Here is a 13,842-nt window from a genome sequence, read left to right on the forward strand (position 1 = left end):
ACTGAGGAGAGACCTTATCAATGTGACCTGTGTGAGAAGACTTTTAAATCTCCACATGACCTGAGACGACACCAACAGATCCACACCAGAAAGAGACTCTACAAGTGCAGCTACTGTGAGGTATGTATTTATATTGTTATCTTGTCATTTTAGCCTGACTGTTTGGAACAACTCTGCTCATTAAACTGTGTTAGCATGTTAGCAATTCTACTGCATGGAAAAGCAGCTCTGAGTGATTATTCAGATTTTCCTTTCAGTTATGATTTTAGTATTACTGTAGTATCATGGTGGTAGTATTGTAGTGATTGCAGCCCAGTAAACTGAGTGTGTTAACTGAAACAGTCAAATGTAGTTGGACATCTGCAGAGATGTTCTTTATTTCAGGCGACGTTCAGGATACAAATGTTGAAGGACTGACTTACACTGTCTTTGTGTCTTTGTTTAGAAGCAGAGCGACACAGATGGATCCAGTTCTCAACCCTGTCATCACTGTGGTGGTGGGAAAGACTTTCATTGTGACCTCTGTGGAAAAACTTTCAGTCAGCAAATTACCCTAAAAGTACATCAACGTAGACACACTGGAGACAAACTGAAATACTGCAAAGAATGTGGGAGAAGCTTCACCACAACAAGTGAGTTAAAACAACATGAACTGATTCACAGTGGGGTTAAAAAGCACCTCTGTGATCAGTGTGGGTCATCCTTCACCACTGAAGGTCAGCTTAAATCACACAAAGGAGTCCACACAGGAGAGAAACCACACAAGTGCAGACATTGTGAGAGAAGCTTCTCACAGTCAGGTCATCGTAACAGGCATGAACGTGCACACATGGAAGGAAACTACAGCTGTGACCAGTGTGACAAGAGCTTCAGGAATCTCAGTTCATACTCTGCACACAAACGATCCCACGTTACTAATAAACTGTTTCACTGTTACCAATGTGCCCAAACATTCACCTCATTGTCTGCTCTGTGCAAACATCAGCGCGATCACTCAGGGCTGAAATCACTCCCATCACTGGATCACAGTGAATCTGAAGACACAGAAAGATCCTCTGGTTTCCTCTGGTCAGACTCAAAAAGCTTGAGATCAGGCTCCATAGAGTTCAGATAGAATCATTTAAACTTGTGTTGAACTGAACTGGTTGCTGGGCTGAACTTCTACATAATACAGATCTACATGGGATCTTCTTTTCTGTTTTACTGAGTCAGTTTTGTCCTTTTTTCTCTGTCCTGGTTTTGCTCGTCTGTAAATGATTGAAACTCAGTCAAATAGTTCATTGTTCTCCAGCAAAACGTTTTGGAAACTCATGTTTAACCTTTAAAACTCTGACATGTTTTAGCACACAAGGCTTCATCGGGGAGTTCACTCATGATTGGACCATGAGAACAAAGGTTTTTAGTTCTTTCAAAGAGAGTCTTGGAGATGTTTGATGTTTCTGTTTTTCTGAAACCACCTGAAAGAAAAACTATTTTTCTTGCTTTATGTAGTGTGGAAGTTTTTAATGTTTCTTCATCTGTGATGTTCTTGAATGTGTTCACGTGAAGATGGTACAAATAAACTGTCCTTTCAGCTTTAGCTCCTAATTTATTCATTATTTATGGATGTAGCACAGCAGCCGTCTCTTGATTAACACATGGAGGGCTCGGGATCTGATGGTGTCGTCTCCCTAATTTGCCCACTCAGTAAATCTCACTCATGGCCAAGAAATTGAAATAAACCTTGTTTCCCTGCTGGATAGTGATCCACTGTAACTCTGCTCCTCCTTCCTGTTTAGGATTTCTGTGGCTGAAGTAAAATTCCCTCCATCCATCACTTATCCCAGCTAACCCAAAGTGAAATAAAGTTTTGCTCGTCTTAAAAAAGCATTACAATAATGGGCATTACCAATGCAAACTGAATGATACAGAAGATGAAAGAAGAGACTTTGATCAGTTAATAAAGCTCATGATCTGGATTCATTGTGGCTGCTACACAGATACTTCTGGGTCACTTCTCTCAGTTAGGAACCTTCCTCACCAAACTGACTGTTGGACCACACCCCTGGTTTCATGAGAAATTGTTTCAGCCATGATTTCTCTTCCTGTATTTCAGAGTAAAGACTGAAGTGACAAATGGAAGCATGTTTAAAAAACACAATGTGAGAGAGACGTTGAGGTCCTTAGAAGTTACCCTGGGTTTTTCTGTCACCCTGCTAGATGTTACACACCTTGTTATTGGACTGATTTCTACTGCTGGACTACTCCTGCGGAGAGTAACAATACTCTTACTAATTAGCTCCCTTTCACACCTTTGGGGATATTTATTTTTGTGTTTGCAGCGCTGTGAGCCAGAACAGCGAGAGAAAAATCTGCAACAGCGACGAGCCGAATGCTTACGTGAATCGCAGCAGCTGCACATGTGCTACGCTGAATTAGAGGATATCTTTGCTCTGGATTTCTATTTCTACTTTTTCATTTCTATATGATTCTTCTTGCATCTAAACAAAGATGATTCAATTTGCTAAATGTTGATGGCTCTTCGTGCTCAGGTGTAAATGAGACGTAATATTTGCTCTTGGTTTGGTTCTCCTGTACAGAACCTTGCAGTACAACAGAAACCTAAAAACATTATTTGTAGTTGTTATTCTTAGTTGTTCTGCTGCCTAAATACCACAGGGTCTGATTATGAAGTTATTGAGCTGCACATACTTTACGACCTGCTTAAGTTCGAGGTCACAGCGTCTGTAGAGCAGCTGGAACATAATGAAGTCTACAAGGTTAAAGCTTTCTCTTCAGTTATTGTTCTTTCTGCTGCTTGGTTTGATGGATCTGAGAGCTTTTGTTTTTATTATTGTTATTATAATTATCATTAATATTTTACTCTCTAGAAGCTTTAAAATAGTGTTTGTGTTTGAAAAAATTGATTTAAGAATTGAACAGAAACATCTGTCCTTCTGAAAATCGCCCAAAGGCACGGAGACAAAGTCAAAGGATGCAACCTGTAACTTTCTCTTCCTTCATGTCAGGACCATCATCCATGATTTATATAAAATGCATATAGCAACAGTAGCACTTTAGTTTGGACTTCATGATTTCTGTAACTGGAAAATATTATTTTGTTTAAAGACAGAAGTGACCGCATAGTTGCAACATCAAAGGGAAATATTAATTAATTAGCATTAAGTATATTTGTTGCTTAAGCGTTTGCACTATAACTTAAGTAGGATTATAACTTTTAAGGAAGGAAAGATTTCAGATATTTAGTTCACTGCTTCAGTTATTTTATATGAAATTAAAACATTTACGTTGGTCAAACATGATGCTCTAAATCAAATAAAAGTTTGAAAATAAATGATGTATTTTTAAATGCTGCAACAAATGTTCACAAAAAGTAACTATAATTAAAACCAGTTAAACAAAATCACATGTTTGAATCATGCTTAACCAAATGCCAGGCTGGAGAGCTGAACCTAAAGTATACGTAGAAAGATTTCAACATCTGAGCAGTTTTTAATGTTTTTATCACATATAAATGTCACAGCAGTGGGTCCTGGCCCAATGCTTTGTGTTTTTGGTTTTCTTTGACTCTTGTTTTTCTTGCTTTTTGTTCTTCTTATTTATCAGGCTCTCAGTAATCTTAGTTCTCCCTCCCTCAGTGTTCATTTCAGCCTGTGTTTAGTTTCTGTTCCCGTGTCCCACGTTTCATCGTTTCATGTCGAGTCAGCCCTGTCTCTCTGTTTCCTGTGTCTCCCCAGTCAGCCCCGCCTCCCTCGGGCACTCATGTGTGATACAGAGTAATAAACCTGACTACATTTACTACACTCTCTTTATTACCTGTTACTTTAAAATTCATACACTAATTATGTCTGCCCATCTCTCTAATGTGAAGGTCAAAGGTCAACATCCCAGTGACATAAGAATAATCCCAAAGGGGCAAAGGCAGCGGTTAATTTAGCACATTTAGCATTAAGGGTACAGCAAGGATATACTTTTACTTATTGTGGCAGGGGTGTGGTCTCTGGCCTGCTGCAGTGGAGGCTGGTGGCGGGACATTGGACGGCACAGGTGAGGGTGATGGAGCTCATGACTCTCCCCTTTATAGTGACGGAGGAGACTGGCGTGGGGGAAGCGTGTAGTGGAGGAAGCCGAGGAGAGAGCTGGTTTCTGGCTACAAAGACGGCGTCAAACCAGAAAAGATTGCTCGTGGTCAAATGTCAAAAGAGCTTGCAAAGAAAAGCGTCTGGACTTCTTTAAGTTACTTGAAGACGTTTCACCTCTCATCCGAGAAGCTTCTTCAGTTCTAAGGTCAAATGGTGGAGAGTCCCAGATATAAACCTAGTGGGAGTTTCCCCCCACAGAGGGACAAAAGGACCCCCTGATGATCCTCTAATCGCCTGAGCCAAGGTGTGAAACTGGGTGTGGGTCCCAATCAGCCAGAGTTTCGGGTGGGTTCATTGTGAAACCTGGCCCCACCTTATCATGCGAATTCCTGAGATCAGATGGCCCAGGATGTGAGTGGACGTTAAGGCGTCTGGGAAGGGATCTCAAAACTGGATTATAGATGGCAGAGAGTTGGTGTCGTAAACCCCGCCTCTGTTCAAAGATGGTCGCTCACAGTGGACATAGATGGCTTCTTTCACTCCTCTTTCAAACCATCTGTCCTCTCTGCCCAAAATGTGAACATTGGCATCCTCGAAAGAGTGTCCTTTATCCTTAAGATGCAGATGGACTGCTGAGTCTTGTCATGTGGAGGTGGCTCTTCTATGTTGTGCCATGCGCTTGTGAAGTGGCTGTTTGGTCTCTCCAATGTAGAGGTCTGGGCATTCTTCGCTGCACTGTACAGCATACACCACATTGTTAAGTTTGTGTTTTGGCGTTTTATCTTTCGGGTGAACCAGTTTCTGTCTGAGCGTGTTGCTGGGTCTGAAATGCACCAGGATGTCATGCTTGGAGAAAACTCTCCTGAGTTTTTCTGATACTCCGGCTACATAGGGGATGACAATGTTGTTGCGTCTGTCCTTCTTATCCTCCCTCGCTGGTGTCTGATCTTCTCCTTTGACTACGACTACGAGAACCTTCACAGACACTTGTGGTCAAATAATGTGTCAATCACCTGTGAATCAAACTGTGTGTGGCTCAGTTCATGTCACAGTGTTGTTTAGTATATCTTCACTTGTCTCACTCTCCTTCTGTTCTGTCCATCAGGACGATCCTCAGCGCTTACACAGATCCTCCATCGATGTTGTAACTGTTGGCATGATGACATTGTATATAATTTGGATTATTTCTTTATCTTGTCAAGATCTATGTCATGATTGTAAATTGTTTAAGCTGTACATTACTGTTTGTTTTTTGTAGTCAACGTTTTGGTGCTTTGTGCTTTTATTTTGAAAGTCAAGTTCGCTTACAAGTTGCGCTAGAATAAAGGTTTTTAGTGGTTTTATTATAAAGGTTTTGTTATTATATAATAATGATAATAATAATATCAATAACATTGAGGCACATTGTGTGGAGGAGGTTCTGTCATATCCTGATCATCCAGACAGATTTGATGGTTTTTATCCTCACCTGCTGTGTAGAAATGGTCTGACTGGTCGCTGTTACTGGGAGGTCGAGTGGAGAGGAAGCGTTTATATATCAGTGAGTTACAGAAGCATCAGAAGGAAAGGAGGCAGTGATGACTGTGTGTTTGGAAACAATGATCAGTCCTGGAGTCTGAGCTGCTCTGATGATGGTCCTCGTTATAAGAGATAAGATAAGATAAGATAGAACTTTATTAATCCCTCGGGTGGGTTCCTCTGGGAAATTCGATTTCCAAAAAAGCACAGCACCGACAGAAGTTACAGAGTTATACACACACACATATATATAAATACAGAGACAATATAAATAAAATATACGAAGGGGATAAATAGAATAAATAGGAATAAAAATAAAAATACAAGTGAATTGCACATTTCAAGTATTGAGTCTATTGCACCGTTGACTATTTACAAAAGTATTGCACAAGGTATTGTACAGTGAGGTGAAGAGGCACTACAGCTTAGTTGTTCCCTCCTTTGTCCTCCTGTTTCCCCTCCCTCTCCCCTCCAGAGAGGAGTTAAACAGTCTGATGGCATGTGGGACAAAGGAGTTTTTAAGTCTGTTAGTTCTTGTCTTTGGGAGAAGCAACCTGTCACTGAACAGACTCTTCTGGTTGTTAATGGCCGTGTGCAGAGGATGCCTGGCATTGTTCAGTTCAGTTCAGTTCAGTTCATTTTTATTTCAAACATTTCAAACATGTGCCTTCACAATCATTACAAAATATCATTCCATTATTTGTTTGAAAAGGAGTAGGCTGAAGTATTTACTTATTTGTCCCTACCCCCTCAAGTTTTACCTCTCATTCATTTAATTTTTTTTGTCTTAAATTAAACAAACAACATATGAAACATATAAACATATGAAGTAAAACAAAACATAACATACATAAATCAAAAACAAGAAATTAGCAAGCCCCACCACAGTATAGTTTCTTTCATATGAAAAATACAGAATGTGTATATTTGCAGATACACAAGTTATGGAAAAACAACAAAACAAAACAAAAAAACCAAAAAACAACCAAAAAAGAACCGCAACACCATTACCAGCAACATTACCATCCTGGGTTAACCCCGTTTTCTTCATTCTTATACTTATTTAAAATTAGGTTTTTATATTTTACTTTAAACTGTTTTATGTTTTGACTGTCTTTTATTTCTTCTGTTAGACTGTTCCATAATTTAACTTCTGCAATTGAGATTGACATAGTTCTTAAAGTTGTTCTAGCACTTTGTATTTTTAAATTCCATTTCCCTCTTAAGTTATACCCACCTTCTCTTTCTATGAACAATTTACAGATTTCTTTGGGAAGCAATTTATTTCTGACTTTATACATTATTTGCGCTGTTTTAAGCTTCACCAAGTCTTGGAATTTAATAGCTTGCATTTTGACAAAGAGTGCATTTGTATGGTCCCTGTACCCTACATTATTTATTAATCTAATGGCCCTTTTCTGTATTATAGTTATTGTTTGTGTGTTACTTTTGTATGTGTTTCCCCAGACCTCTACACAGTAGCTCATATATGGCAGTAGTAAAGCACAGTATAAAATGTGCAGTGCTTTCTGATCCAACATATGCTTTGCTTTTCCCAGGACGGCAATGCCCCGTGCCAATTTCTCCCGAACATAAGTAATGTGTGGCTTCCAACAGAGCTTGTGGTCAATGATCACCCCAAGAAATTTTATTTCATTTACTCTTTCTAAATATACATTGTCAACACATATTTCTACTTCGATGTTTTTCTTTTGGTTTCCAAACAACATAAATTTGGTTTTATCGAGATTCAATGATAATTTATTTATATCAAACCACTTCTTTAATATCGTTAATTCCTGTGTGATCATTTCCAAAACCTGTGGCAATTCCCCACCTGCACACAGTATATTTGTGTCATCTGCAAATATTACAAACTTTAAAATCTCCGATACTCTGCAGATATCATTTAAGTACATAATAAACATTTTTGGACCCAGTACTGAACCTTGAGGTACTCCACAAGCTATATCCATCAAATTAGATTTATATTCATTTATTTGTACATATTGTTGCCTATTCCCTACATAGCTTTTTAACCATTCCAAAACCACTCCCCTAAACCCGTACTTTTCCAGTTTTTTTAATAGAATTTCATGATTAACAGTATCAAACGCCTTCTTTAGATCTAAGAAAACTCCGAGCGCATACCTCTTATTATCCATACATTCCGTTATCTTTTCCATTAAATCTATCAGTGCCAAAGCTGTTGATCTGTTGTTTCTGAACCCATACTGACTATCTGTCATTAATTCATATTTTTCCACAAAACTGTCAAATCTTTTTATGAAGAGTTTTTCCAGTATCTTAGAGAACTGGGAGAGTTTGTAAAATGATGTCTTTCACCGGTTTTGTAAATGGGAATAACTTTAGCAACTTTCATTTTTTGTGGAAAAACTCCTTTTTGAAACGACAAGTTGAATATATATTTTAATGGTTTTACGATACCATCAATAACTGTCTTTACCGTTACCATATCAATATCATTCCAGTCTGTACTGGTTTTGTTCTTAAGTCCTCTAACCATGTCATAAATCTCTTTCTCTTCCACTGCTCTTAAAAACATTGAGCTACTATTCCTTTCAATATTTTCACCAGTGTCCCTTTCTATTCCATCAACCTTTATTTCTTCTGCCAGTTTTGGCCCTATGTTTACGAAGAATTCATTAAAGCCATTTACTATCTCCTCCATGTTATTAATACTTCTTGTCCCTTCTATAAAGTACCCAGGGTAATCATTATTCCTTGATTCATTTTTGATTATTCTGTTTAATACATTCCATATATCTCTTGTGTTATCTTTATTGTGTTCTAACCTTTGTTAAGGTTCAAAATATTGGGGATGGAGACAAGAGAAAAAACCACAACAACAACACTGGTCCGGCCGGGTTGAGTCAAACGATGATTTAATGATCACACACGTGGGAGATGGACACTGATGCAGACAGCCTCAAAATCTCAAAATGGTGGAGCATTGCTCAAACTTTTATAGCCTCTGGTGCCTCCACCTTATCATAAAAAGCCTAAACATTCACATGCTCTCTCTCACACAGCACCTAAGCTACAACCTTGGCTCCCTGTTTATCTGCTCCTGCTGAAATGGGGCAGAAAACTCCAGCACACTCTGTTCTCTTCTACTCAGACAAATTAGACAATAACCTTCTGCGAACAGTATTTCTTATAACTCAGCAATATAATGCATCATAAAACAATATCATTCATTCACAACAAGTCAGCAATTTAATGTAATGCAAATCAGTTTAACTAATGCAATAGTTATCAGCTTCTTCTAATTCAGGAGAATAATGCAAACTAAAACTACATAATAATTCACAATCTTTAATTAGGGGTATAACATGGCATAAAATAATATCATAATTTTACAATTCCCCCTGATGAGGTCATTAGAATAATGACCTCACAAACACCCTGTAGCCCAGTGTGGCCGGGTTCATCTCTTCTCACTCCTGAGGTCCTTTGTCCCCCTGAGGGGCGAACCATATGTGGGATGACCTCTGTGTTTGCGCAATTCAGATGCAAGAAAAACTAGGATTCCAACAATAGCAGGTCCAGATGACACTCTCCAGGTCTCCCACTGCTTTCAGCCTTTATTCTATTGCTGCAGCTACCAGTGTCGTCCAGTTGGGTGATCCTCTGCTCTTAATTCTTCAACCTTAGGGGTTAGACAACCCTTCAGTCGTAACACAGATCAGGGGATTATTCTGCCCCGATTTCAAACAACGATCTGTGTATTCTCCAGAAAAAGGAACAGGAAGGTGTCCCCTTTTTGCCCAAAAGCCTCTCGAACTTCGTTGGTCTGGTGTTCCCGGATTTCCGCCAACCCCTTCATGGTTATTGCTGTGTTTATGGGATCCATCCTTTTGTGGTGACTAGCTGGAGCCCAAACGCCATGACCCTTGGACCCAGTTGATGTCTCGGCAGTCACTGTGTCTGACTCTGCTACGGAGGATCCTCGCATCTCTGTGACCTCGTCTGGTGTCTGTTCCTTTCTCTGTAAGAGACAGAAAACCAAAACACCTCTCTTCCTAACCCTAATAATCTAATGTTGTTATCTACTGACCTTCTAGTGATTCAGAATTGGTCTAAACATTCAGAATGTCCCAGGGACTTATTCTAATCATATCTTATGTGTGTGTAAGCATGTTTGCATTTAGCCCTCTGCACTCAAGGCATTTCCTACACTTTATCAGTCCGGACAGTCACGCCGAACGAAGCTTCTGACCTTCAAAAGGCCGAGTGCCAACTCGTTATAAGCACATTTGCAAGGTGTGTCTGAAAATTATTGAAACCCCTCTTTTTAACAAAAGACAAAAAATTAACAAATCTTCTAAACGCTATTCAGTTCATTTCAATGAGTAATGATTAAACATGAAAGTGATAGTTTATGCTTTTTCACTGATTCTCTAAAAGGTCCGTCTTCTCGGACCGCTATTAGCTTAAGCTTTACCATTCCTAAATTATTAAAGACACAAATGAAGTTATAAAATGTTCAAATAATCCTGGTTTGATGTTAAAGCTCAACCTTCCCCCCCCCTTTTTTGACACATTCCAATGTGTCAAATCAACGGAGCTAGAACATTCAAAAAAAAAAAAAAAAAGTTAGGCAGCTACAAAGTTTCCCAGACTCTTAAGGTGATCCGCGTGTAACGTTCTGACTCAGGTATTTAATATTTTAATAAATCTCGTTTAATTAACTGCCACTATTTAAACTAACCTTAAAGACATAATTTAAGAAAAGATCACAAAGAATAACATGATATCAGTGTTTTGTAAGCGCGTGCGGCCCTCCATGCTCGAAGCCTTTCCCCTCAATAGATCAGTCAGACATTCGCGCTGACTGTAGCTTTTAACCCTTATTAACTTGAGCACAACTCCACAATGAGCAACAAGTTGCAATATGTATAAAAATGATCATGGTTACACCTGCAATGAAAAATTATATCATTATCCTAACACCTGTAAATAGAAGATTCATCAGAGGTTATAACAATCACAGGAACACAGATGTTAGTATAAGGTCAAAAGCTTCAATAAATGATCATCGATGCAATGCTTGTTGCATGATTCTCATACAATAATAATGCTGACATTGAAAATAACAGTAAAACACCCCCTTTTGTCCCGTTTCACTTGACACCTAAACGTTTATAAATGCCTCTTTAATTCTTGATTTTATTTCCCCCTTTTCTCCCCTTACTGACCACAGCAGGGGGATCTTAGTTTTGAATCAGCCATGAATCCAGCTCACCTGATTCATCAGTGAGCTCCACCATCACTGGCGTCTGACAGGGCAACCCGTTCTCACTCCCGACGCGTAAAATAATGACGATTTGTCACGTCCCTTAACTTCTCATGCTGACGCCTAAGGTACCCTTCCACGTTTTTATGTGACGCTGTGGGTTGTCAATTCATTCCAATATGAACCCGCTCGCGGCGATCAGAGACGCTTCGAGCAGAGGCTCCAGCCATCCAGTTACTCCAATAATAACCCCGTCACGGCGAAACATGACGCCGTGAAGCACAATCTAACTGGAGAACCGGGGACCCTCTCCGCGAACGGGTTTTTCTCCCTAATTTAATGCTTTCTTTTAATGACATCGTTAACATTTCTCAACAAAAACACGAAAGTATCACTGATAATTCAACAATAAAATCGCTTCATGTTGTGGCCATCACACAGTGTTTTCCAAACTGATTCACGATCTGAAAGTGCGCAGATTTAACGTACATAATCCTTTGTTAGGTTTATTATTTTCATTTCACACGTAAAACACATTTATAGATTCATTCACCACTCCTGTTAGTTTTGGACGCGCTCGGCTCCAGCCAATCAGACGCAACCTGTGTAAGCAAAGGCTGATGGGAGAACGGAGAGACCCATTTATAAGAATAAGAAAATGAGGCGGAACTGATTGATTCTAATGCAGGTATGTAAAAAATACATATATTTAAAGTAATACCTTGATGTGTGTTTCAAAGTTTGTTTTTTCATAAACGCTTCAAACAAACAGAGGTGACTGATCTCGGAAACGGTGTAATGTATTTAAAAATGGCTACAGCTACCGTCAGCATGCTTGCTAGGTAACGACTACACGTGTCTACTGCAGCATTAGCCATTTAATCCAACGATGATGGATTAAATCTATTACAAACGTTAAAGGACTTGTGTGCTGCAAAATACCCTCACATGGTGCGTAAAGCAGTTTTTGCGCTAAGAGTTCTGCTAGCTCTTTACAAACTGATGATGCTAACGTTAATTGCTAACATTAACCGGAGCGCCAAGACTGAAAATCATTTGAATTGCGTTAGTTATGTATTTATGTCACTGAGTTCTGCAAAAATCTCTTTCCTCTTTAGCTTGAAAATGAGTGATACAGAGGACCCCGAGCTGGAGGAAGAGCTTCAGGCTGCTGACGAACTCCTTCAAGATATGCAGGTAACATTTTTAGTGGAAACAGTTGTTAAAGAGGGAACATGCTTGTCTAATATTTTGTACGGAGTAAACGTTATGTTATTTGAATTTTTTTTTTAAGTTTATGTCAAATTAAGTTGGTTAACTTAACATGTTTTATAATCTTTGCTTTAATCATAGACTGTATTTTAGGTGTTCCCTTTTTTCCTTGTTAATTGCGTAGAATGATGCACAGAGTGAACCTCAGCCAAGACCAGTGCGCTGGAAAAAACGTGACAGACAGGGAGCTTTTATTCCTCAAAGACCATCAACCAGTCGAAGTACTAGTTGCATGCCACGTGGTCAGTGTTCACACAACCATTGATTTTATCTCACAACTTGTTTTCACCAAAGAATTTCAGTAAGTAAATATTCTTCATTCCCCCCCCCCCCCCCCCCCCCCCCCAGTGTCCAGAGAGCAGCATCAATGTCCACGTGAAGAACCTAGTTATGTTGCCAGTGTCAACCCAACAAAAGGTACTTTACCTTCTTGTATATATTGTGATTTCTGTTTACTTTTATATTTGTTGTTATAGTTGAGTTATGCAGGGCTTTTGTGGAGTCCTAAGAAACATACTGCCTAGAGTGTTTTTCAGAGTTTCTTCCTTTCTTTATTTTTTTTCTGTTAGTGTGTGGAACTGAGGTGCTTCGTCAGGAGCTCCTTCAGTTGTTGGAGGATGGAGAAGAGGACGCAGCCATGACTTGTGAGACGTCGTCTGAGTCAGCTGCTACTCACTGGGCGATCAGAAATATGGTGTCCTCGCAAAAGTGGAAAGAGGCCAGGCCTTGTCTTATAGACAATATGTTAGCTACTCTGGATCCACAGTCACACCGTGTGTGTCAGTGTGGCAAACAAGTAGTTGTGAGGTGTCTGGACTGCCTGCCTCTTCCATTCCTTTGTGCTGACTGTGATATTGCAGTTCACACACGCTTTGTCCTGCACAACAGAGAGGCAGTGACAGGAGGGTTTTTGCAGCCTTCATCAGAGTTTCACAAGCCAATAGGTACAGTTTTTAAGTCTTATGCATTTCTTGCTATGTATGAGTATGAGTGGGTGCTGTTATTGTATATTTATTGTGTATCAGTTAATTTCTAATTCTTTTTATATATATTGTGTGTTTTAATGTTAGTTCGGCTGTTGCCTGTGCAAAGGCCAGACCATGTGTGTGACTGCCCAGCAGGTAACGTTGAGGTTTCACCCGGCGCAATTGTGGCTCTTGTAACCATAAATGGTAAGTTGCCCTTTTGTCACACACTACATACACAATAGATGTGTTTGGAGGTTTTATTGCAAATTGTGCATTGCTATCTTGGTTTTAATTACCCTCGGCCCGCAGTATATGTGGGCACCTGTCAAAGGTCATTTGGATTTACCAGACCGATTTGAAAACAACATGAAAAAAATGAATGCTTTGAGCCATGACTGAATTTATCCTTATCCTTTCTAAAGGCCGTTATAACCTTGCATTTCCAGTGGTGAGCTGCACCAGCTGTAGCCTAATGTGGTCCCCCTCAGTTAAGGACATCCTGGGTAGTGGATATTGGCCTGGCACCTTAAATTTCTGCACCCTGTTTTCAATGGATGCCTTTCAGTCTTTCCATGACATTAAGAAGGCTGCACCAGGGATGTCACTTAAGGCATTTGTCAAAATGCTGGATGAACGAACAGCCCATTTTGGAAGGGTGAGTTTCTAAATTTGCTAAGTTTAAGGAAATTGTGCAAATCAATGTTTATGATGACTGTCCTTGAATATTCTGTTGTATGTCCTC

The sequence above is a fragment of the Copadichromis virginalis genome, linkage group LG3 (assembly GCF_057382275.1).
Source record: "Copadichromis virginalis isolate Kocher_CV1m ecotype Utaka linkage group LG3, C_Virginalis_male_GT1.1, whole genome shotgun sequence".
NCBI lineage: Eukaryota > Metazoa > Chordata > Actinopteri > Cichliformes > Cichlidae > Copadichromis > Copadichromis virginalis.